General features: G+C 41.6%; 1 long non-coding RNA gene across 1 annotated transcript; it reads left to right on the forward strand.

Annotated features, from left to right (window-relative positions):
• The first annotated feature begins 12,575 nt into the window (after positions 1-12,575).
• LOC141598640 (uncharacterized) lies at positions 12,576-16,268 on the forward strand. Its single transcript, XR_012523609.1, has 4 exons — positions 12,576-12,716; positions 15,192-15,316; positions 15,632-15,746; positions 15,854-16,268. It is a non-coding gene; the product is annotated as an uncharacterized LOC141598640 (long non-coding RNA).
• Positions 16,269-24,399: the final 8,131 nt, after the last annotated feature.

The following is a 24,399-nucleotide window of genomic DNA, read 5'->3' on the forward strand; positions in this document are numbered from 1 at the left end:
TTTTACTTCCCCAAGGCAAAGAAAGACACAACTAATAACAATACAAGAAAATCTAAATCAAGTTAACACCGTCCCCGGCAACGGCGCCATTTTTGGTCATGATCCCTTATGAGGGGTTTAGTTTTCAGTACTTGTCGTTAGGAGCACCTAGACCAAAACACAATTTATAACTTCACAAACAACTCTACAATTAGTAAAGAGGCAAGTAAAGGTCGGATCCCAAGAGACGGGAATTGAGATGAGATTTTCTATTGCAACTAGTGGTGTCTAAGGGTGTCACAATTTGGGGTTTGAAGTAGAAGATCACTAAACTAAATAGCAATAAAAGTAAACAAGCAAGATGATTAAAAAGGGATGTAAACAATTGATAAAAGGCACTAGGGTGTCATGGGGTCATAGGGGATTCATGGGAATTGATCATACAAACATATTCTCAAATTATAAGCAAGCAATTATTGTTGTGATGGATCGAGTTGGTTTATATCTTACAATCCTAGGAAAGTTTGGGTCCCGGAGCCGAATCGATTAGATTGTACAACACCTACAAGTCGACTTAATCTTCCCTACTCAACTATATGCATGGTCTAATGAGACTCGAGTTGGTTTGTGTCTTACAAGTCTCATTGAAAAGAAGGTGATGGGTAAAAAATGCAAGGATTCATAGGCTCGCATTTCATCAAACTTAACATGTGCATAAGTTGAGATCACAACAAGTAAGCAAATAAACTATGAAAACATATTAAATTAAGCATGAATCATTCCCCATGTTGGTTTCCCCTAATTACCCATTAACCCTAGCTAAGTAAACTACTCACTCATTATCATGTTGAACATGCTAGCAAGGTTGTCAATCATACCAACAAAGTAAAACATGATGAATAAATGAAGATAATTAACAATAATTAAAAAGGGATTAAGAGAATTATACCTACTAATGATTCCAATAATAAAGCAAAGAAGTACTTGATGATAGATTGGAAGGTTGTCAATCTCCCAATAATAACCCAAATAATCTTCAATTACCCAAAATAAAGGATGAACAAGAGAGAGATTAAGGAAATAAAACTTGTATTAAAACTTGATTAAATGTTGATTACAAGATTAAAGAGAGATTTGATTGATATTAACTACACTAAAGATTGCTAAGAAGAACATGCTCTTCTAATTAGACTAATGGGGTATTTATAGTGGGGATTAGTTACATAAATTAGGGTTTACTAAGGGCTTAAATGACGATTAAGTCCTTGAGGAATCGCCGGTCTCTAGGGAGACTCCGGTCTCCTTTTCGCCGGTCTTAGAAAAAGATGCGCATCCTTCCTTGAAGCTTGTAGAAGACGAAATGGCTGTAAGGCGGGCGTCCAGGGCACGGGACGGGCGGATTTGGGTGTTTCTGGACGGGCGTCTAGCTGGGGAAGACAGGCGGATTTGGGGCGTTTTGGACGGGCGTCTTGTGGAGGAAGGCGCTCGGTTTGCACCTCCTGGACGGGCGTCTTGTAGACAATCCGCTCGGATTGTCTTACAGCTTCGTTCCTTCTTCTTTTCTTCCTTTTTCTTCATAAAATCCTTGAGGATTTCCTCGGGGATGCAAGGATCTTTTCTCATCATTGCCCATCTACTATAGTATGTACAAAGGCCTTATAATCTTGTCTCTCCTTGATGCTTGGTCATTGAATTCAATCAATTTAGCTTCATTTTTCCATGAAAATGCAAGGTTTGCACTCCTTTCCTACCAAGGACACAAACCCCCAAAGAATATGCAAAACAAAGGACTAAAGACAATAAATGACCCAAATATGCACTAAAAAGCATGGGAACAAGGCTAATTAGGGGACTAAATATGCTCTAATTATGGTCACATCAATTACGGAGGGACGCATGTGGTTGAGACATGACGTCTGGCAGGGGATCCGATTGGCTTTCGGACCCGGTACGTCTGTGCGTGTCCCGGTACCTAGTGTGATGATCGGTATGCCTGGGCGTGTCCCGGTACCGGAGTAGAGGTTGGGGTATGTCTGGGCGTGTCCCGGTACCGGTGTGATGTTGATTGGTCCGTGTCTCATTCATATAATCATCACGCTGCATATTTCCGTATTATGTCATGTCTTGCATTTATCATTGAAACTGACGTTTATTGTGTCCGTGTAAATGTCACCTATTTCCGGGGTGGCCTGTGTCGATCCATATGATATTTTCGATCATATGGGGAACAGTTGCTTACAGGTTAGCTTTGATTACTTGCGGGAGACGGGACGAGCCGTGATGACATTCGAGTCAAGCATAGTCGACTAGATTAGTTTAGTAGTTATGAGTTGTATTATTCATTTCATTTTTTTTCATTCATGTTTATGTAATCCACTAACGCTTTATTTATGTTAATTGTTCTTGGATTGTATCTTTGATTTCACTACCTCGGGAAACCGAGACGGTAACACTCCAATTATCTTGGCCGGATAGTTGGGGTGTTACAAAGTGGTATCAGAACGACGATTTTGGAACCTAAAACCAATGATCCAAAATGAACTAGGTGTGTAACACCCCCATACTCCAAGTGCCTTACCAAGACCACTCAGTTATAAAGATGCTACCATCTCGGTTGCCCGAGGCAATAATAATCATAAGACAATAACGAAACAGTATTTAAATAGTATAAAGTTAAGTGAAAGATTACAAACCAAAACCAAATACCAAAATACGGTTACATGTTCTCAAAACCAACTGTCTACTCAACTAAATGAAATGTTTAATAAACTACTCAGGCTACAGCGGAAGACTCTATCATCTGAAAGTGGCACATCCCAGCTATCCCATGTACCTCGACTCATACCTGCTCAACAACTGCTCACCATCCCCGAATGGATCACCACAGTTTTTAAAACAATAATCGGGGTCAGTACTAATCACACAATTTATATAATCCAACAACACAACAAATAACACAGCTCAGTTATCACAGATATACTCCGAACTCCATTCCCAACTCCACAATCCTGACTACACACTAAATTGTGTAGCCCTGCCAGAGTGCCCATCGCAACAGGTCACTCCACGCCGCCAGTGGGGGACCGCAACAATTCCCACCTAATCCCCGCTCATCTCCGTTAAGCGATAAACCCAAATTCCTTAATGTGCACATCCCTTCTGTGGCGGGTTCCACAGAAGGCGAATAATGGGCGTGAAGCCACTCCCGCAAGGGACTCCACTCAGCCAGGGACGCGCCCCGAAGAACACAGACAGATACAACAATCACAACTACTAAACAACAATCAACACCAACAACCGTCACAATACTTGTATGATAACAATCAACAAACACAAATCACCACCAAAACATTATGGGACTAATACTGGGTAGGGAAATCCTACCTGGAAAGCAACACAGTCAGACGATCTCAACAGCTGTTATCAAAAGGCCTCTTCTACGAATCCTCCTCCTAACATACAATCATACAATTACTACCAATCAAGAAATACAACAAAACCCCCAAATCCCCAAATTAGGGTTTAACTAACTTTAACGAAATACCATAAAAACAGTACGTAGATCTTACCCTCGACGCAAGGAACACAACGGTATAAAGAAAGGTGAATTCCGACCTTCCAAGCTCCGGGATTTGCCAATAATGCGATTGATGCGAAGAACGTAGATTGTTTTCTCTCTTGAAAGTAATTAGGTTTGTAAAAGTGTATTAAGAAAGTGACAGAAGTGTTTATATATTAAATCGTATTATTAACAAAACCAGACAAATCATCCCCCCGTAAACCGGCTACTCGATCGAGTAGCTGACATACTCGATTGAGTGCCGCCTACTCGATCGAGTATCGAGGTCACTCGATCGAGTACCCAACAGGTCAGAAACTGTCTTAAATCGCAAAACACCCTTACTCGACAGAGTAAGGCCCACTCGATAGAGTACCCAGAGGCTCATAAAACCGTAGTATTACAAGGTGTGTCTAATAAAATGAACCCGATTGAGTATGATAAGAGATCGGTTTTTATATGAGTGGGCGCCCTCATATCAAAACTAGTGCCTATTGCCTCCGTTGGTCACTATGTGGGTGGTTACAAGTAAAGGGGAACGATATTGATAATGTGGCATGATGGCATGAATGATATGGTTGTTTCTAGACTCTTGCATGCTATGAAATTCCATATGTGTAGAGATGAATTTGCATGTCTTGACACCTCTTGGAAAATGATAATCCCATTCCCGTGATTCATATTGTGTGACTATCTTGCGCTTAGTAGTGTTATCGTTAGTAAATATGTTGTGGCTGTTTCGGCAAGGTAAGTGCGAGTGTGGATATAGGGAGTAAGAATCGACGACCTTGGTGTCGCGTGAGCTAACTCGGGATGAGTCACCGATAAGTGGTGGACTCCCGAACCTTGTATTGTCTTGCAGGATTTCCGTCAACAAACTCTTAGTGAGAATTTGAAACCCAACGGGGTCACTTGACCGAGTGCTGGTACTGAAATCGGCCGAGTAAGCGGGTACTCGAACGAGTGGACCTGATTCCAGGGGGTTATACATTCTGGAAAACCCATCACTCGACCGAGTGGGTCATCCACTCGACCGAGTGGACTCATACTCGACCGAGTGCACTCGACACTCGACCGAGTGGGTTCACACGGATTGAGTTACTCGGCTTAAAGCCCTTATTTTCCCCAATTCTTCATTCTTATCTGCATATCTTCATACCTTCATCTCTTTCATCACCAAAATTCTCCCAAAAACCTCCATTGTAGCTCTAATTTGCTTGGAATTCATCCTATTTCTCCACTTTTCTCATCTAATCCCACTAATTTGGTCAAGGTAAGCTTATTCATCTTCCTCCATCTTTTTCCCCAAATTTGAATTTCTTAGATCTACTTCTAAATACTTCAAGTTTTGTTAATTAATTTTTCCTTTTGCTTAATTCATGGTACTAGTAAGCTTTTAATACCATTGTTGTTGATAAAAATCAATTTTTTGTAGAAAATTTTTGACCACCATTGTAGAACTCGAAAATTAGTGTTCTTGAGTCAATGATTGGAATTTGGTGATTGTTGTTGTGTATAGTTGGACAACAAAGGCTTAACTTTTGTTGTCATGGATGGATCTATCATAACATGTGTCAATTTTGTCTTAAAACTCCGTCTTAAATTTTCGAGTTTTAGACAAGTCATGCCCAAATTTTAATTTTTTATGAGCAAAACTTAGTATAATTGCCTTGTAGAACTACTATCTTGGTCAATAATATAATATGTAAACCAAAATGAAATCAATTTTCTCTTAATACTTGGGTGAGAACTCTTCTAAATTCTTCTAAAATGTCCATGAATAATGCATGTTATGCTTTAATGATGACTTTCCTATGTTGTAGTATTGAAAATTTTGTGGTTACTACCACCTTATAAGAAGGATTAAAAGAAATTGTGTCTCAAAGTCTTGAAAACCAACACTAACCATATTCAATTTTAAAGTTATGCTCACCACTTGTGTTACTACTTACTTGTTCAATCTAAAAGTTTTCTTATGATAAAGAAGCACTTCACTCACCCAAAATTCCTTTTAATTTTGACAACTAAATTTTATTTCCACCAACTTCGATGAGATTGTTATTAATGGTAATGTCATATAATCACTTAAGTGAAGCTTTGAAGTGTAGTGTGTCATGGATGAGTCGAAATTTGACGAGTCGGGTGATGAATTGGGATAATACATGTAATTTAAAATCATGCTTAAATTCGTGTTATGTCACCACATATTTAAATTCTGGAAAAAAAATAATAATTTTTGTAACATAAGAAAATTTTGGAGAGGTCCATTAAATCACAAGAGACTATATTGGAAATTCCTTTTCTGTTGGTGCCCATGAAAATTGAAAATTTGAGAAAATCCTATCCATATTCAAACTTTGCTTCAAATTCTTACCTTCCCGTTCCATACCTTGTGTGATCTTCTCTTGTAGCATGGCAAGGAACGCGAGAATCGCTCGTAGAAGGAATGCTCGCCAACCCGAACAAGAAGCACCACTCGCTATCGCCCTCCCCGACTACCCTTCCATAGCTTTTGGGAGTGAAGAGCACCGATACAAGTTTGAGGTCCTAGCCTCTAGGAGGATGGCTCCGACCAAGTGTATGTCGGTAAGCACCTTGGAGGCTCTAGGGATTGAGAAAGAGGTACATAATATTTTCACGATCCTTGGGTTGGAGAATTTATACAACTTAGAGGAAATAAGCTACCACAACCTCCCCCTCGAGTTTTTGAGCTCCTTCACCTATAACAAGAAGACCCATAAGGTGAGTTTTAGACTCAAGAATACCTCTTTCAACTTGAGTAGTGATGTTTTTTCCGACCACCTAGGGGTGGGAAAACGAGTGGTGGGTCACCATGACAAGATTGCGAAGGACATAAAGGCTTCCAAGTACTATCACTTTTACACAAGCAAGGAGAATTTTAGTGTAAGTAATATGAAGACGAGTGACATTGAGCACCCCGTCCTAAAGATCTTCTTGCGCTCCTTGACCAACCTCCTCTATGGGAGGAAAGACCCAAGTAAGCTTAACTTCACGGAAGTCCTAATCTTGAGCTCCTACCTTAACCCCCGCCATGAAAACCGCCTTCACTTTAATGCCGTGTCTTTGGTATGCCTTGCCCTTGAGAGGATGGCCGAGGTGGACCAATGCTCCTTAGATTGTGGAGTCTTGGTGACTCGTCTGGCTAAGAACTTGTTAGCTTATGAACCGAGAGTAGTGGATGCGCCCATGTCTAAGGAAGTGGTTTATTTTGATCTTGAATGGTTAAAAGCTAAGTCTTGGGTAGTGGATGGAGAGGAGAACGACACCTTTTCTTAGAGGGTTGATAATGAGTGGTATATGAGACTTCCCGCCGGTGAGGACCTACCCCCGACTTCCCCTTTGGAGAGAGCGGGATCACCCCGCCGCGAGGCCCAAACCTATAACATCCCTAGAAACCTCACCTTCAACCTTGATTATGCCACCGAGAAACGGGAAGCACCCCCGTTACCTCCCTCACCTCGTGCTCCCGTCGACCAAGCTCCCACATCTTTTCCACACTCCATGCCTACAACCATGATGCCCCCACCTTATGCCGGAAACTTTGGTCAAGCCCCATCCACCTTTGACTCCAACTATCCCATGTCCTACCTCATTCACCGAGTGAACACCGACCTTGTGTTTAGGGACTGTGGACATGGCCCACCTGCAAGCCTACTTCGATCTGTGGACGTACAACGGTCTTTTTGAAAGCCACGCTCGACGGCGTAAAGATGCTTTTGACCGGATCATTTTAGATCGGTCGGTTTCGTCTCGGTTAAGGTCTCGAAACGATTAGATATGTTCGGAGTCGCCACCAAGCATTTGTGGGATGCCTGGAACTCGTTCGAATTCCACTTTATACCTCGGTCAAATAGAAGCACAAAGCAGCGTTTGACATAGGTACTAAAGATAAGGAAATCGTCCCTCTTTAGCATCCTATCTCTAGAACGACTCTCGTACGCCCTGGATAAGGTCGTCTACTATCCAAAGTTTCTGAGTAAGAGGTAAAGGTACTTATTGGGAAGCCCTTTAATCAGACACCCAATCCCGCTCGCGTTAGCGGCCTCTACTGATCGATCTTGGTTGGTTGAATGCAAAAGTTGATAAAACGGTTTAAATGCATGAATGCGCATCCAATAATTTAAACCTAAAATGTGAGAGCTTTCTAAGTCGGTTGATTTAATCCAAGTATCAAGTATAAGATGTCGAGTTGGATTAATGGTTGATTTGCATGCAAGACGGAAATTAAACATCCATTTACCGTATTAGGTTTAGGGTGCATAACATGATCTATTTGTCTTAGTAAGGCATTTTGCAAATATGGTTTTGGATAATCAAATAGTCATCTGATCCGTCCTATATCCGGGCTAACCGGAGTCGGGATCGTCGTAGACTAATCTTTGGTAGGGAATGTGCCCTGTACTGCACGGCCATATGAGGCGCGAGTCAGCCGGCGATACAAGGGGCCTCCCTCTGGTTTTGAAAGTGAGAAATGGAGAGCCTGTTTAGGCGCGGGTTAGCCCACGGTTTATGTGCCGTGTTCTGACCTTTTAGAAAACGTTATAAAACGTGTTGAAAATGGGTATTTGAACCCGGTTTGATTTGAAGGGGTCGTTTAGACCGCATTTGTTGATTTGAAGAACTTGACTCGAATAATCATCATTATTTTGATAATATTCAATGTCGGGTTCGATTTGACAAACTTGACATGAATAGTTTTGAAAATGATTATGGACTAACTGTTTTTATGTCCGTTTGAATGTTATTAGTCGATACTCATCATCGTACCCGGGTTAAAATCCGGAATGGTATGTGGAACCAAGGATGACTTTGTGTTGGTGACTAATATATTTGTTTGAAAATGTAAAGAAATGAAATAAAAGGCTTTAAAATACCTTTTAAATGTCATTAACCAAATATTATCACCGAAACACGGATTTAACCGTCATGGTATGAGGAACCAAGGGTGAAAAATGCTTTATGGTTAAAACATGTGAAATAAAATAACAATGGTTCGAAAATACTTGAAATGGTGAAAACCGATTACAAATATGAAAAATGGGTTAAGGGAAATGACGAGAACAAACACGGTTGATCTCTGGTCTGAATACCCCATTTAGGCGCGGGCTAGTTGGCGACCTAAGGGGCTTCTGCCTCAGACCAAAAATCAGTTTTGGCTCGTTTATTCCATGTTTTGGTTCATGTTATGCATGTTTTAGCATGTTATACTCATGAAACGAATGAAAACATTATAAAAGAGGGTTTTTACACCCTCATACTTACATGTTTGGTTATGGCGAGTGACCGACGTAAGTGTAATAACTCGTTTGATCGGAAAAAACTCGGTTTAAAACCGTTTTGGTAAGTAAAAAGAGTGTTTTAAGCTTAGTGATGGTGTAGAGGTCGAAGTGGTCGGTTAAGTGATTTAATGCACGATGACGGTACCAAACAATGTGTATGGCTCGTGTTTACGATCGGTAGGTCGTAAATACGCGTCGGGTTGTGACTTAAGAAGTCGAGTCGAGAATTTTAAGGGAGAAAAGAGGGGGCGGACACTCGCGTAACTCTTAAATGGGTGGCATTTGAGGGATATTTATAGGAGAATGATTGGTTGTGTGAGTTTTGAGCGACGTAGCCACTTGGGCTGCTCAAAGAGGCGTGAGCCACGTCGCGGTTCTTCGAGTTGTGTTGTCACTTTCACAACAAACGCAATCATGATTTGTTCTATCCTAGGTTTTGTAGTCACATGTTTGGTATTTGACCAACATGAATCCGGGAAAACTTAAGGTAGGAGGTTTGGAAAGTTTTGTTTTTGGTGGTTGACTCGGTTTGACTCGTTGTTGGAGTCGGGATTTGAATTTTCGAGTCGGTTTTTGGTCCGGTGACGGTTTTGACTCTAGTTAGTGTCATTGCGACCCCGTCGTTGTGCATTAAACACTCCAGGCATTTTTGAAATGTTTTATTTTCGAAATCGTTTTAAGTTTTCCGACGTAAAGTTATACACAAACTGTCGATCAAATGCCGCAATTCCAAAACATGTTGTAGTCCGATAATCATCGGGTGTTTGTTGGAGTCTTAGCAGATACTGGGTATCTACAGAGCCCCCACTTTGACTGAGGCTTGGACAGGGCGAAAGTCAAAGTAGAGCCCCCAGGTCAATCGAAGATTACAACCTGGATACCTAAGCGACGTCGAGGCGGCTCGAAAGGATTCGGGCCAAGGTCCTGCCGTCGGGAAGGGCGACGCCAAGGTGACTCAAGGGTACGAGTCAGAGACCTATCGTCGGAAACATTTTAGAGTCTGTCGACTATCCGTGCGGGTCGTTTAAAGTCCATTAGACTACGTACAAAGGCTCGCCAGCCATAAGAAGGAGTCATACCTGAGGGATCTTCGGATATGTCCTTGCGCGTTTGCGGACAAAGGCTCGCCAGCTATGGTAAGGAAATGTACCCGAGGCGTCTTCGGGATCTGTCCTTGATGTTTGCGGACAAAGGCTCGCCAGCCAAAGGTAAGGAAATGTACACGAGGCATCTTCGGGATCTGTCCTTGAATGGTTGCGGACAAAGGCTCGCCAGCCATAAGAAGGAAATGTACCCGAGGCATCTTCGAGATCTGCCCTTGGATGTTTTGCGGACAAAGGCTCGCCAGCCATGAAAAGGAAATGTACCCGAGGCATCTTCGGGATCTGCCCTTGGATGTTTGCGGACAAAGGCTCGCCAGCCACGACAAGGAAATGTACCCGAGGCATCTTCGGGATCTGCCCTTGGATGTTTGCGGACAAAGGCTCGCCAGCCATGATAAGGCGGTCGATTAATGGACCACGGGAATAGCCGCGTCGAATGGGCTTGTTTTGAAAGTAGCGAACTCGTGATGCCGCTGTGGGAATAGTGAGTATGGATTTTAACTATCACTGTTTTTGGAATGAGCGGGTTCCGCGAGGAAGCCCCCAGCTGGTATTTGAAAGAATAGTGAATTTGGAATCTTCACCATTCGTCGTTCCTCTTTGAATTTGAAGTGGCGGTTTCGATCGCCGTTTGTTTTAATTTTGAAGGAAAATAACAAATTTGAGTTTGCTATTGCGCTTGAAGTGACGGTTTATATGCTGCCGTTGACATTTGATGGAAATAGTGAATTTGAAATCTTCACTATTGATTGAAGTGACGGTTTATGTGCCGCCGTTGACATCTGTAAGAAATAGTGAATTTGGAATCTTCACTATTGATTGAAGTGACGGTTTATGTGCCGCCGTTGACGTATGTGGTGAAAATAGTAGAATTCAATTTCCAACTATTATCTTGAGAATGACGGTTTTAATTGTCGTCCCTTAAAATTTGGAGAAATAGCGGTTTTTGGATTTTCGCTATTTATTATTTTTTGAAGGAAAATAGTGAATTTGATTTCACTATTATTTTTGAAATTGGCGGTTTTGATCGCCGTTTGCTTGAAATTTTTGAAGGAAAATAGTGAATTTAGATTTTCACTATTTGTGTTTTCGTATTTGAGGAAATGATGATTTCCAATATCGTCAATGAAAGCTCGAAGTTTATCACGGGAAATTGGGCTAAAGCCCAAAATTCGCTGAATAGAGCAATGGGAGGCCTGGTTTAGGCGCGAGCCACCTGGCGAACCAAAGGGGCTTCCCTATTTTTCTGTAAAAGACGCGAGGTTGGTCCGCATATCAACCTCATCTCGTCTTCTTCCTTTCGACACAAAAAACCACAAAAATCGCCATTGTTGGACCTTTGCTTGCTTTCACTTGTGCCATCATCAACAATGTCATCTCAAGGTATGTATTTCCTCTTGAATCCATTTAAATTTGTTGATCCTTAGCTCGATTGAATTAGGGCGAATTTTACCTTAAAAAATCGAATTGGGCGTTTTTGATTGAGCCCATTTCGAGTGAAATTGATGCTCGCATTAGGTTAGAAACCTGTTTAGGAGTATAAGGGTGCTTTTAGTTTGCATTTTGGTCCCCGTTCCCGCTCCATATGCTCGAAAAACGTGAGTGAGGCGAGAAACCGTCTCATTTCACAATGCCAAGTTTATTTGCTTGGATAGTGGGCCCCACTAGGTTGCATTGTAGTTGGGAAAGCCCGTATTCGCCATTTCACTACTACAATTTAAGGATACGAGAACGCCTCTAAGAGAACGGTTGATAGCGGAACCGGTCTCGTTGTTATAAATTAACAAAGATAACGGTTGTTTCTTCCAACCGTGCTCGTAAATTAACAAAGAGAACGGTTAGGTTTGACCAACCGTCTTAAAAGAAATAAGAGACCGGTTAATATTTAGAACCGTTCTCCTTGAAAAACAAAGAGCACAGTCCCTCTTTATCAACCGTTCTATTTGTTAATTTGTAAATCCTAAATAATATCGAACTTCATCGCACATACAACTTCCATTGCTTTCTTTCGAACACCAACAATCCAACCTTCTTCTCTTCATTACCCAAACCTGGTGAACACCAATCTCATCCACGCAAACACCACCCATTATTGCTCCTCGCCTCGGCGAGTCTCGATCAGACTCCATCGCGACACCCCATCCACCTCGACGAACCCTTCAATCGCACAAGTTCGAAAAGCACGGGTTTCGGATTATCGCCATTGAAGTCGCCACCGAAAATGGATGCGGGTTATTTTTGTTTCCTCTTAATCGTTCATAATGAGTCTCATCTTAAATCATGGGTACTAATACTACTTGTTATCAAAATCGCCGCTTTCCGACTTTCCATTTGCTATCAAAATCGATTTGGGAATTCGGGTATATTTCATCATCTAGGTATTCGATTTTCGCTTTTGGATATATATTTGAGGTCTAATTGAATTATATGTTGGCCATCACGCCAACAACGGCGAGACAACAATGACGAAGCAACATCTCTTTCTCCCAATGTAATAACCCGTATTTTTGGGTTAATAATAAATAAATTTAAAAATAAAAAAATAATAATAAAAAAATAAAATAAAAATAAAAAAATAATAAAAAAAAAATAAAAATAAAAATAAAAATAGAACTATCTAGACTGAACTTCACCGCCTGATCATTTCTCATATATCATCCTCCATAATTTTAATTTTCTTTTCCTTCAATTTCTTTCACCATAACTCCCATAAGGATTATTTACTTACTATATTGCTGCAAGCCATCTTCGATCTCGTCTTCTTAGCACACAGATGTATGTTTTCTTTTTCTTTAGTTCTATTACCTAATTAGTTTAGGGTTGTTTATTGAAATTAAAGCAAGATGAATTATTGTTGTGTGCTATAAAACGATAACTAGTTTGGGAGTATTATATTAATGTTTTCATTATTTACAGATTAGAGTAGTATATATCAATTTATATTCTTGATTGAATTATTTTACATGTGAGACGGGTTGGATTAAGAAGTTTATAAACTTTAGGTAATTGAAAGGTATGAGATATGTACGATGGTACTAAATCTGTGTTAGTCGGTACAGAGTGCTATTGATATGGTCATTTAAGCGAGAAAAGCAAGAATTATAGGAGTAGTTATAATGGATGGTGGGATTATAATCAAAGATCAAAGCTTTAAAATGATGTCAATTCAAGGTTACATGTTATGTGAATTAGTAAGAATAAAGTTAGTGCAGCGGTAAAGGACGATGATTGTATTTGGCCTTCTGTTGGTAAGCCTAGTGTTAATTATTTTGGGATTGGTTGTAATCTATATTATATGCAGAATGAGTAATAATTTTATTATTTGTTAAATTAGATTGGTGTAGTCACGTTTGATAAATTAAGCAAACAAGGAGTTGATTTAGTTATGTGTACCCAGTAGCCTTACTTGAAAGCATTTGGTTCAATTTGTTGGAATTAGTTTGTTAGCTATAAAGATAAGACATGATTAAAGATTAGAAGGTTGAGAGTAATCTCTTTTATACATCAATGGCAGTATAGTGGGAAGTCTTATTTAACATAAGATGAAAAGGACAATGATGCATGAATCTTGTATATGAATTGTAATGGTGTTGTTCAGATGGATAATCGGGCAGTTGTGATTGGTATTATCACAATATTATGTACTTTGTGGTTGATTACTATTGTATTTAAGTTGTCATTTCTTTTACCTCGGCTTGTGGGTGAGTAGCTCGGAAATTTACTCCGAATATTGAGCTGTTGTTTAAATGAACATTTGACGATATAAATATTGAAGTTGAGATTGGTTATTGGTATTGAGTTATGGGACCTTTGTGTCATATTGTATTTTATGGTCCAGAGTGATCAAAGTTATTGAGTTAGTTATTTTTGAAGTAATTATACTATTTTCTTTGCAATAAGACAACTTAGCTTTGTTTTGGAAATTTCAATTTATATAGCGTATCTGCTAAAATTCAAAGTCATAAGACAAGAGAATTAAAGTTGGCTCATAAACCCGCAGTGACAAGCCAAAGTATGCCGAGAATTATAGTGTGGCTTATAACCCGCAGTGGTGAGCCGGGCATACAAAAATGCCGAGGATTATAGTTTGGCTTATAACCCGCAGTGGTGAGCCGGGCATACAAAAATGCCGAGGATTATAGTTTGGCTCATAACCCGCAGTGGCGAGCCGGGCATACTTATAGTGTGGCTCATAACCCACAGTGGTGAGCCGGGAATAAGAAAATGCCTTTACTAGTTGTACGAGGTAGAGCGAATCCTACCTCAGCCAGCCATTAAATACTTTTGTTAGCCATTAGATAATCTTGTTAGGCGCTGACCTAGTGGTGTACACATTAAGGCTATGGTCAGTCTTGTTAATCTTTTAGTCTCGAGGAAGTAAAAGGCACTTATGTGTTAGCACTTGAATTATCTTCTGACCAACTATTTTGTAGAGACAAAGTTAGTTCATTTGTTCTATCATTGAAAAAAAATCTGAACTAAAGAATTCTCATTTTCTTTTATTTTAGCTCTAATATTTAAATGGCCATGAGGTAGTATCTATTTTTCAGCTCATGTTGGGCTACTTATCATGGTGACGGTTTATTTTCAGGTGACTTTGACTTCCGCTGCTGTCAAAAGATTTTCAAGACGATCTTTTTATTAAAGACTTTGTAAAAGTTTTATTTCATTTTGTATCATTTACTATAAAAACATTTTGTAAAGAGATTTTGTATATTGATTATAATATCCCCGTATTTCGACGAATTTTTAATGTAAATGTAATTTTTAAGTTAGTCAAAATATAAAAAATTGGGGGTGTTACACCCAATTTAGATCTATTTTTATCTGCTTTTAGTATTGTTATTGTTATTTTATTTTAAATTCTTAGATTTAAGTGTAGAATTTGTTAGATTTTATTTTAAAATCTTACTTTAGTTGATTTTATATAGGATTGTTGCATAGTTCCGTAGTTGTATTTTTGGTTTAATGCGAGAGGATGGACTGTGAACTGTGAAAGGCTTCACTGGATCTTGTATGCTTGTTATTATTACAATAGTTGTAGCATTAGTATCTGAATATGATCAGTTTACATTTTCAATTGGTTACTCCAATAAGATTTTTGCTCTTCCATTCACATTCTGCTACCAAATTTTCCTTATAAATGCGAAAACTCAATCTTCAGGGAATTCTTACAGGAGTTGCCATTGTGCATCGTTACTCTCTGAAGTTTAACGTTTATAATTGAATTTGTTATTGATTTGCCTACAGGAAGCGGTTGCAGATGATGATGTTGATGATTTGGATCTCTTTGGTGATGAACTGAGGAAGACAAGGTCATTCTGGCTTTGAAGCAAGAGAGGCAGCTAAGAAGGCATCTGCCAAAAAGAAAGAGAGTGAGTTTCTTCTTTATTACGAAGTCTACTTTTTTTGGATAAAATCGTGGACTGTATCTATATTATGCGTGAAGTTGTTTGCCAAAGAGTTGGGAATAATTTATGCTCTAGAAGGCTATATTTTTGAGGTGTATGTGCAAGAATATGATTAAAGAAAGATTTTCATATTTTATGTATCTTAGCAGAAACAATTGGTAAGTTAGCTGGTAATGTTAAAAAATTTCACTAATTTGCTGTGGTATGTGGTATGCTCATTGTAAATTTATATAGTCGTATAGGAACTTGTATTTCATGACTACCTTTCATGTGGTTTAGGATCCAAAGATGCTCAAAATAAAAAATTGAAGCCAATGAATTAGTTGAAGGCGACGACTGCAGCAATGCAAGGGAGTTTATGGGCTGAGAACTAGAAGCTAGGAGAATCCTCAAAGTATGTATTTGTTTTCTTGTAGCGCAGAACCTTTTCTGGTATATCTGGTATTTGAATGATGATTAATCTACATATGGTATCATCTCTAAGTTTTGAGTGTTGTTCAGAGAGAAAGGACATTAAAGCCGAGTTCAATGTGATGGCCTCTGCTCTATCGAAAGAAATGGGAATGGTGGAGGCTCATTTAAGTCGTTGGAAATATATTGCTCAAGAGTCCCCGTCTTTATGTGAACAAACAGTTTCTCATAAAGCATTACTGAGTGAGAGAAGGTATTGTTTGGCTTAGGTTTATTAGAGAATCCCAGTAGCTGTCTAGCCGATGTTCTTATGGTGCTTTGCTCCTTGGTTTTCATGCAAACATATGTTGGTAGTAACAAGTTTAATTCAATAGAAAGGTTTGTATTTTGTATTTTGTATTTTGTATTTTGTATTTTGTCCTAATGGTTCAAATTAAATCGGAAGGTTTTTGTGTAAAAATTGCTGGAGTTTCTGAATTATAACAGGTTTAATTCTTATGAGCTATACAATTCAATTATGTAGGGTTACGATAAAAATAGAATTTTTTTTTTAAAAAAACAAAATTAACAACTAGGACGGTTAGTACCATCACAACTGTTCACTTTGAAAAGGTAGAACTAAGGCGCCAAAAAATCTAAAATTCTAACAAAGAGAACGGCCTTATCAAAGAGACCGGTTCTTATATGCAACCGTTCTGTGTGTTATATCAAAGAGAACGGTTGTGGAGCTCGGCCGTTCTGATTGTTGTTACAAAGAGACCGGGTTGACTTGATTTCAACCGTTCTCTTATATCAAAGAGAACGCTTGGCCACAGGACGGTCCAAAGTGCCTATAAGAACGGTTAGAGACCGTTCTCTTTGATCATTTTTGTAGTAGTGTTTATGGACCTTCGTTGGGTAACGTGGGCAAAATTGGATTTTTGCCTTTTGTGACGGTCTTATGTCTGACAAAATATGCGTCTATTTGAGCTTGAATTGAGTCAGTTTGCCTTGAAATGGACCTCATTGGTAATTTAGGTTACCTTGAGGCGTGATGAAATCACGTTTGCCTTTATGCGGTCGTTTTTGAATTTTTGACCGGTTTGGGCTCAAATTAGTGTATGAGTTGCTTTTTTTTGAGTCGTAGAAAAATATCCCATTGTGTCGGGAATGTATTTTGGTTTGTAGGCGGACCTTATCTGGGTCTTGAAATGCCGTTTTTGTGGTTTTGACTCGTCTTTTGCTTGAAAAGAGGGGCGAGTCGTTTTTGTGTTTTTTTTTTGTGAACTTTGTTTGGTTGGATTTTGGGCAGGATTGCCCTTGTTTTGTTTTGCAGGTTGTTTCTGTTTTTTGGATTTATCCATTTCATGCCGTCGTAATACCGAAATTTCGGCTGACATTTTTTGTTTATTCTTTTGATGACAGGGTATCGTTTGGGACCTATGGGGTCCGTTGTTGAGGCCTTGGAGGAGGAAGACGATCCTGGAGGGGAAGGGACGACCGAAGAGGCTGCCGGATTTGAGGCGGTGGTGGAGGATGCTTCCGTAGAGGAGGAGAGGCGGCTGACGTGGCCGGTTTGTCCTTTTCGTTGTGGCTCATAGACAGGATGGCTGATGATTGGGGGTCAGCACCGGGGTGATGCGTCACATCATGGTTCTTGGCCTCCTCATCATCTGAAGTCTGCAAGACACTGTCTTCCTTTTTGTCGTGGAGCAGGAACGGGGTATTACCATAATGGTAATCACCTCTGCTTCCGTTGTTGCTCCCTTGTTTCTTGTGTTGCTCTCTTTCTTTTCCGTTTGAGAGGATAGAGAGTGCTTAGTTCGGTAGGTGGCGGATAGCCCTCAGTTAGTTGTCTTAGGCAAGTGTCTGTATGATAGACGGTAGTTTTAGGCCTGTGTCTGTATGATAGACGTCTGTACTGGACCCTGTTTGTATGGTCAGTCGTTTGTATCGAACGTGTGTCGATGTATTTTGCTTGAGGCGGTTTGTATATATGTGTTTTTGGATTGTAGCTCATTTTGTGATTCTTGGCTTTTTTGCGTTGTGTTTCGGAGGAGCGCTGTCGGCTGTCGATTCTCCATTTGATGTTTGCACCAGTTCCTGCATCGTTAGTGTAGAAAACAGGCAACAGATAGCAGATATACATAAACGCAAACACGTAGAAGCATTTGATTGAAAACACGTAAAGCATTTGTTTGAAAATCAAGATTAACCAACATGACTTGAAGTTAAAATTGACATTTTGAAATGAATTTTGAAAATTCCGTGACAAGTCGCCGTGTTTGGAATTCAAAAAGGAATTGATTTGAAAATTTGAGCAATTAACTCGTGTCATGAATTAAATTGCATCGAAATCATTGAAATTGATTGTTTAAAAATCCAAACTCAAACCGTCAGGAAAGAATTTTAGAAAAAGATTTTTGCGAGTACATTTGATTTATGATTTTTGAGGTCAAGACTCGAATTTGTGAGTGCTTGAATTTTGATTAAAATTGACGTCGTGTTATCAATTTTCGATTTTGATTTTTGCCGGAAAAGCGAAAAATTTTCGGAATTTCTACTGACATGGAAACGAATCATCGCGGATCGGGGCGACTAGCCCTTCCCCCCCTTAAAAAAAAGAAATAAAAATCCGTATGTTTAAAGCTGCGTCATGGAAACCGTGTCGGATTTCGTAAAACGCAAAAACAAAGAAATGTGAGTGTGAGGAAACACAAAAATGTCTTGAATCTTCCCGAAGAGGTGCGAGCTTCCTAGCGGGAGGTTTGAGGTGTCAGGAGAAAACACAAGTTGAAAGAGACAAGTCAACAGCGGGAAACCTGGGGAAGCCTCAAAGAGGCGCGAGCAGCCTGGCGATGGAAGCCGGCTCTCCCCTTTTTCTGAAAAATGCGCTGATCATTCTGTATAAATAGAGACGTTTGCGCTTCATTGTTTCATCATCCGAAACACACAAAAAACATCTCTACAAAACCTCTTCTTCTTCCACAAAAATATTTCATGGATGCTTAAAGCATTGAGACAATGGTGCCGGGATTTGTCGCCTCCCGAAAAGTATCAACTCATTTGCATGGGATTTGGTCAATTGTTGGTGCTTCGTCAAGTCAAGGCGCAACCTTCATTTTTTGAAGCATGTTCTCGGTTTTGGGATTCGAAACACCATGTTTTCGTTTTCCCGAAAGGCGAAATTTGCCCTCTCGCCGAAGAAGTTGGAGCCATTGGTGGGTGGCCGGGTTGTGCTCCGGTGCTTCCTCCGACTCGGTTGTGCTACAAGGAGAAATTCCGTTCCATGTTGGGCTTGTCAACAAGCCAAATCAACTTTCTTGTTGCTCCACATGGTGTGGACATGTTGGCTCTTATTAACATCTTTTCAAACCGATTAGATGCTAATGTCTCGGAGGTGGCTAGGACAAGGGCTCTTGCTTTTTGCCTCGTCCATGTGTACCTCTTTGTTGATGTCTTGAAGAAGGAGGGGCCAAGATGTCATGGTCGCATGACCCTTATCCATGTGATTGAGCAAATGGAGCATGGTAGAGATGCATCATGGTTGGTGCTTGGAGAGATTATCCAAGCTTTGGACAAGGAAGGCTCTTGTGGAGAAGCTCCCTCTTTCGGGTCCCCGAGGATCCTTCAAGTGTGGCTATTAGAGAGGCTAAGGTACGTAGAGCCTCCGATTAATCCATATTCTTACTCCTTCCGTCACCTTACTATGAGGAAGAAGTTGTACCCGGATAGTTTTGCTTCCACCGAGGCCTATTGGGCCGCAAGATTGGCGGAGGAGGGTGGTCCTCATATCCGTTGGGTGGTGCCGTGGTGGCACTTAAGGTCCTTCACGGGATTGCCCGCTTCGGGTGCTAGTCCTCGTTCTTTGATGGTGGTGGGCTTGAAGGTTGTTTCCTTCATTTATCCTGAAAGGCTCATGAGGCAAATGGGGCGTCAACAAAAGGTGCCCGCTCAAGATACTCTTGTTCAAGAGAATGTTTTCCGGAACTCCGAGCTTGTGGAGTTTTTCGAAAGATGGTGGGCCACTCGGCCGCTTTGGGAGGTACCAAACCCCATTGCTACGACATGGGTGACTCCCGCTTATGTCAAGTGGTCATGTGCTCTGTCCTTGGAAGAGAGATCCAAATTTGGTAAGGACGAGGTTGTCGATTTGAAGTACCGAGAGGTTCGCAAGGCCAACCGTGCCTTCTTTGAGGAGTATGTTGATGGAGCTACTCCCGATGTGATGAGACCTCCGAAGAGGAGGAGTTCCGGCCCCAAGAATATGGTGGGCCGTGCATTGGCTCGTCTTGGGTCGAATGTGGGGTCTTGTGCTAGACCGGAGGCCGTCGCCGTCTTAGATCCATTTAGGATCCGTTCCTAGGAGGAAATCCGTGCTAGGCGGGCCAACAAGAAGAATAAGGGGAAAATGTACCCCGAGGGAAAAGGCAAGGGTAGATGGAAGAGTGAAGACCTCCATTACCCACTTTATTATTATGTTGTATTATTGTTGTAGGTTTTTATTATGTTGTACTAGCTAGTTATTGTGTGTTTTGTGCTAGTTTTACTATGTGAGGTGTTGTAGTTGACACCTTAGCTTTGACAAGTTGTAGACTCGTCGAGCTTTATTTGTTGTTGAAATTGTAATCCCTCCTATTATTAATTAAATAAGAGGATTGCTCGCGTCGAAAATTGTGAACGCTTGTTTCTTTCATCCATTTTGTAAAGGCAATTCGATTTGAATCGTCCTAAACATTTGCACTCAGGAACGTGGTATTTTGTGGACATGGAGAAAGGCTCATTTTTTGTATTTTTGGTGGGAAAGGGAATGGTTTTCCCTTTCTTTTTTTTTGGGGATGTTTTTTTTGTATGCGGGTTTTTTTGTATGGGGATGTTCGTTTTTTGATTGTGGGAATGGTTGTATCCTTCTTGTGTAAGAAAGGACTACCTACGTATTCACCTGAAGAGGTGAAATCAAACCATGATCGTAGTTCGAAATGTTTTGTAAATTTGAATTGGGTTTTGTGGTTGTATCCCTCAGGCATAAGAGGGTCTGCCTACGTATTCACCTGAAGAGGCGAAATCAAACCATGCTCGTAGTTCAGGGGGTTTGTTTTAGTGCAAATGGATGTTGCCTTTGACAGATCAAAGGACATTCGAAACGGGCAAGGTGCCGCAGCTTAGACTCGATAAAACATGCAATTTCAAATCAGAACACATTGAGGAACTTGACTTGAAAAGGGTTGAGGTCGTTGCTAGTTGTAAAACTAGGCTTAGGTCGTTGGTTGCTAGGGTTCAAGGGTAGTATTTCTTGAGTTGGTCCAGGTTGGTCGGGTTTGTAAAGTCCTCCCCATCTAGGTCACTCAGTCTCACGCCCCCCGAAAGTATTTTCTTGACCAGATATGGCCCGGCCCAGTTGGGTTTGAATTTTCCCCTCGGATCGACGGGTAATGATGCTCGAACTGACTTGAGGACCAAGTCACCCTCCTGGATGTTTCTGGGTTTGACCTTCTTGTTGAATGCCCGTTGTATACGTCGTTGGTATAGCTGGACGTTGTGCAAGGCGTTGAGTCGCCGTTCGTCTAGAAGAGTGAGTTGCTCGTACCTTTGACGGGTCCATTCCGCCTCAGGGACTTGACTCTCCAGAAATGCGTAGAGAAGGGACCTCTAAGTCTACCGGTTGAACCGCCTCCATACCGTATGCTAGGTAGAAGGGTGTGGCGCCTGTCGGTGTTCGAATGGAGGTTTGGTATCCCCAGAGTGCGAATGGGAGTTTGCTCGGCCAAATGCGGTAGTTGTCTTGCATTTTCTTGATAATGGTGACAAGAGTTTTGTTCGCTGCCTCCACTGCTCTGTTAGTTTGGGGACGGTAGGGGGATGATCGATGTCTTTTGATCTTGTATTTGTCCAGCAAAGCTTGAGTTTCCGCCCGGAAGTGAGAGCCTTGATCGCTGGTGATTTCATGGGGTACCCTATATCGGCAGATGATGTTGTTTTGAATGAACTTGGCCACTTGTTTGGCTGTCAAGACTGCATATGACTACGCTTCTACCCATTTGGTAAAGTAGTCGATGGCGACGAGGACGAAGCAATGCCCCTTGGTGCCTATCGGGTTGACTTTCCCGATGATGTCGATGCCCCAGGTTGAGAAAGGCCAGGGTGATGTCATGGTGTATAAAAGGGATGGTGGTATGTGTTGTATGTTGGCGAAGATTTGGCAATTGTGGCAGTGTTTGACGTAGTTACGGCAATCGGCTTCCATGGTGGTCCAGTAGTAACCTAGCCGCATGATTTTCCGTGTAAACATCATTGCACTCATGTGAGGGCCACATTCTCCGTCGTGAACCTCTCCTATGACGTTTTTGGCTTTGTGATGGTCGATGCAAAGGAAGATAATTCCTTGGGGTGTTCTTTTGTAGAGTTGATTTTGGTTTATCACGAATTGTGATGCAAGTAAACGGACGGTTCTTTGTCCTCTTTGATCAGAGTTGGGAGGGAATTCGTTTTTGGTTTTGTAATTGAGCATGGCTTGGTACCAAGGTTCATCATGGCTTTCCTCGTCGTCGATAATGGCACAAATGTGAGCTGGCTCGCTCCTTCTATCGACACATAGGGGCATTGATGTCATGTCGTCAGGTATGTTGACGAGCGCGGCAAGTTTTGCCAGGGCATCAACAAACTGATTTTCCTCTCGTGACAAGTGGAAGTAGTCGACTTGGTCGAAGAACTCGGCCTCCTGATTGATCTTTGCTCGGTAGGGAGCTAAGCTGTCAGATCGGATTTTCCATGATCCGGATACCTGATTCATGATGAGCGAGGAATCGCCGTGGACCCTCAGTCTCTTGATGCCGAGTGTGATGGCTGCTTGTAGGCCGAAGAGACATGCTTCATATTCAGCGACATTGTTGGTGACGGCGAAGTCTAGCTTGACCGAGATTGGAACATGTTCTCCCTCTGGTGAAATTAGAAGGATTCCTACCCCGAAGCCTCTCAGATTAGGTGCTCCATCGAAGTATAGGTCCCATGCGTCGGAGTTGGCACAAAGGATGTCTTCGTCAGGAAGTGACCATGTGTCGGTCGTTGGATCTTCGTTGACGGTATTCTCTGCCAGGAAATCAGCGACTGCTCTTCCCTTGATTACCTTGAAGGGTACGAACTTGAGATCAAACTTGGACAGCATCAGTGTCCACCTAGACAGCCTTCCGTTTAGTACGGGTTTTTCGAAGATGTATTTAACCGGGTCCATCTTAGAGTAGATGTGGACCGTGTAGCTGAGCATGTAATGCCGCAGCTTCATTGTTGACCATACTAGGGCAAGGCATGTCTTTTCCAGTTGGGTATACCTCTTCTCGTACTCAATGAACTTTTTGCTGATGTAGTAGATGGCCCGCACTTCGTTGCCAACTGTTTTTTCTACCATTGCTCCCATGGCTGTATTGGTAACAGTCAGGGATAGGGATAGAGGAATCCCCGGTTGAGGTGGCATAAGGACAGGGGGTTTGGATAGGATTTCCTTTATCCTGTCGAAGGCTTTCTGACAGTCGTCGTCCCAATCGATGTGATCGGAGGCTAAAAGCTTCTTGAATATTGGTTCAAAAATCATAGTGAGCTTGGCAATGAACCGGCTGATGTATTGGACCTGACCGAGAAATCCCCGAATCTCCTTCTCGTTCCTAGGCCGAGGCATTTGTTGAAGGGCTTTGATTTTGGTTGGATCAATCTCAATGCCTCTCTTGCTGACGACATGTCCCAAGAGTTTTCCGAAGGTGACCCCGAATGCACACTTCTGAGGATTTAGTCTCATGTTATATTTCCGCAGGCGAGCGAAGAATTTCCGGAGGGCACTGATGTGGCCGTCCCGTTCTTTTGATTTGACAATCATGTCATCGACATATACCTCTACCTCCTTGTGCATCATATCATGCAGTAGAGTGGTAGCGGTTCTCTGATAGGTTGCTCCGGCGTTGATGAGGCCGAAAGGCATGACCGTGTAGCAATATGTACCCCACTGTGTAGTGAACGCAGTCTTGTGCATGTCTCCTTCAGCCATTTTAATCTGGTTGTACCCAGCATACCCGTCCATGAAGGATAGGAGAGCATGCTCGGCGGTATTGTCTACCAGAATGTCAACATGTGGCAAGGAGAAGTCGTCCTTTGGACTCGCCTTGTTCAGATCCCTGAAGTCGACGCAAACCCGAATTCTTCCGTCTTTGTTTGGTACCGGCACAATGTTGGCCACCCAATTCGAGTATTCAGACACCATGATGAACCCAGCCTTGAACTGTTTGTCTACTTCTTCTTTGATTTTCAGGGCCCACTCAGGACGCATCCGGCGTAGCTTCTACTTCACAGGTTTAGCCCCAGGTTTAATGGGTATCCGGTGCTCCGCAATTTCCCTGTCAATCCCAGGCATGTCTCTGTAAGACCAGGCGAACACGTCCTTGTATTCGTGGAGGAGGTCAACGAACTGCTGTTTTTCCGAGGGGTCCAGGGTTGTCCCTATCCTAAGTTCTTGAGGTGTATCGTCGGTTCCTACGTTAATAGGTTCGGTCTCCTCAATGATGGGGGTTATGGTTTCCCGTTTGTCAAGTTCTTTGGCTAAGGGAGGTGGGTAGTCACTCAACTCAAATTCCTCATAGTCATTCAGAATTGTATTGCAGTTAAAATGAGACGAG

This window comes from Silene latifolia, chromosome 1 (assembly GCF_048544455.1).
Source record: "Silene latifolia isolate original U9 population chromosome 1, ASM4854445v1, whole genome shotgun sequence".
NCBI lineage: Eukaryota > Viridiplantae > Streptophyta > Magnoliopsida > Caryophyllales > Caryophyllaceae > Silene > Silene latifolia.